Below are 2636 nucleotides of genomic sequence, written 5' to 3'. Positions count from 1 at the left end.
AATAGCTGAAAAATTATTAAACAGCAGACAAAAGAACAACATGCAGGAAATAAAGAATGATGAACAAAAAAAATGGTGGATTTTTTTTTTAATTAGTGAAGAATTTTAAAAAATTAAACTTATTTCCCTTTTTAAGGGTTCTAAGTTTGGAGGTCCTACATGTTGGTAAATGGAAACAATTCAATAATGTTTTTTATAAAGTTTTCCATTTAAATGTTGTCAAAAATTGAAATGAAAAATTTAATTAAAAAAAGAAAAAAAATTCACTAAATCAACAGTTCTTTACAAAAATTTTCATTTTTGAAAATGGGTCATTTTTCAACAAAAAGGAATTACAAGGGAGAAGTTCAATTAATGGTGATCAATATGTTTTCACAGAATGTTTTTTATCAAATGAACTTGATCTAACTGTGACATTTCTGATTGCTAAAGGCCATGGTGTTGACATAATAGACTTGTATTTTTCTAAAGGTTTGATTCAGGCTAACATCACAGTATTTAAAAATAACACTACACAAAAACAATAGTAAATTGATTAAAAACTGGCTAACTGATAGCTCTCAAAACATAACTCTTGATGGGAACTGTTCATTTTAATGGGTGATAGATGCCTAGATGCTTTTGAGAATCCCACTAGGTTCCTAAATACCTTTACATATCTTGCCCTTGATGCCTGACTTATTTGTATTTTTGTATATTTGTATCTAGACCACTCTTATCATCAGAGTGTAAATAAACTTTAACTTTTACCTTTGTATCCCCCTACCTTTTGGAAAGTGTTTTACTTATTAAGGCTGGGGATTTCAAAGGAGGTAAAGATGTAGGCTGGGTTTACCAAAGGAACCTGAGAGAGTTTTAATAGAATTTTTGAACCTATGTCCCTTTGACATCTTTGGAAGTCCCAGCCATAATTAGAGCTGGTTGGAATTTTCATTGTAGAGGAAATTTCAATAGTTTGAATTTGGTTTTTATCCCAAATCTGGATGAAAATTTAAAACGAGCTGATACAGACTAATACGGCTACCGCTCTGAAACTTGTATTTAGCTGTGACATTCTGAACACCTTCCCCAGACCCGAAGAAGAGCTCTGTGTAAGCTTGGAAATTTGTCTCTCCCAACAACAGAAATTGGGCCAATACAAGATGTTACTTCACCCATTGCTCGGAAAACCCCAGCAAGGAGATGACATATGGGCACGCCCAATAAATGAGAAAACACTGACAATACTGTCTACCCAAACACTCAGCATCTCCCCAGGCAGAGGAACCAGAATGGAGATGGGGGGGGGGGGGCCAGGGGGCCATGGCCCCATCACTTTTAAAAGTGGGAGGGCTATGTTCTCCCACTTTTTACTGGCCTTAAGGGTGAGCGATGGCGGGGAGGGGGCAGAGAGGAGCAAGTGTGGGGAAGGGCCTTGGGGGGAAGAGGCAGCATGAGGGTGGGGCCTCAGGGGAAGAGGCCGTGTGGGGGTGGGGCCTTGGTTCAGGTGTCGGTGCCCCCCCCCCCGACTTCTAGGGAGCTTCTAGCGCTCCTGTCCCTAGGCACTCCCACCTCATAAAGAAACAAAACAATCCACCAGTAAAAAGAAAACAAAAAAAACCCCTAAAATAAAATTTAAAAAATCTGAGAAAGAAGCAAGAACCAAACAACTGCACTGATACCACAATCATATTTTTATCCTGAGGGGAAGAACAAAAAAAGGAATGGAGTCTCTGGCTCCTCAGGGTCTACTAGGGGCTTTGCTATGGCTCCTGATTTTACGTGGAAGGTGCTCAGATAGCATGGTGATGGGTGACAGTGTGGAATCCTACGATAGATAGATAGATTAGATTAAATAGAACAAACTCCTGCAAGTCCTTCTTACATGGGATTATGGCTGGCACCTGACACAGGGTAGGACTCTGCACTTAAATAGGTACCTTGTCTCTTTGTCATGTGCTAAAATTAAGACTTCCAGACCCACCAGCCATGCTCCCCCTCTCCCCCCCATCACTTCCAGACTCCCTATACAGCAAAAGACTTGTTCCATGCAGCAGGGCCTGTAGGTGAAAGGCAACAAAAGTCAAAGGCCCCAGACTTCAGTCTTGATTTGTCTGAGTGATAGTCCTTCAGCAAAGTAACAGGCACCTTTCTCAGGTAGGAGGAGAGCTGCCATGAACAAAGAGCGATAGACTGCTATTGAGCAAGCCCAGACTTCTGCAGTCACCATGTCAATATTTACCCAGATAGCAAAACACAGAGTTCATGATCTGATGCTGCCATATCCCACTCTGTCACACCAGCAAACAGAAACCCAAAAGCCATCATACCCCAAGCAAAGTTTTGACCCCCAAAAAGGAGAAGAACCAGAGACACCATGAAGTCCACTGGGTACTTTCTAATGGCTACTGATTTAATGTGGAAGGTACTCAGATAACATGGTGAGGGGTGGCAGTATAAAAGCATGAGATAGATAGATTTTCATCTTACTTATACCGGTATAAACCTGGAAGAACTCCACTGACTTAGTGGAGTTAGTGTGGATTTACCACTATACATACAGCATTTTGCATAAAAAAATCACACGCCATATTCTTATGGGGACAGTAATGTCATCAGTTGATTGTATTTGCTAAAAAAACACAGATAAAACCATG

Source organism: Lepidochelys olivacea (genome assembly GCF_965140295.1).
Source record: "Lepidochelys olivacea isolate rLepOli2 genome assembly, chromosome: 14".
NCBI lineage: Eukaryota > Metazoa > Chordata > Testudines > Cheloniidae > Lepidochelys > Lepidochelys olivacea.
The sequence above is the reverse complement of the archived record's forward strand: the minus strand, read 5'-3'. Positions refer to the sequence as shown.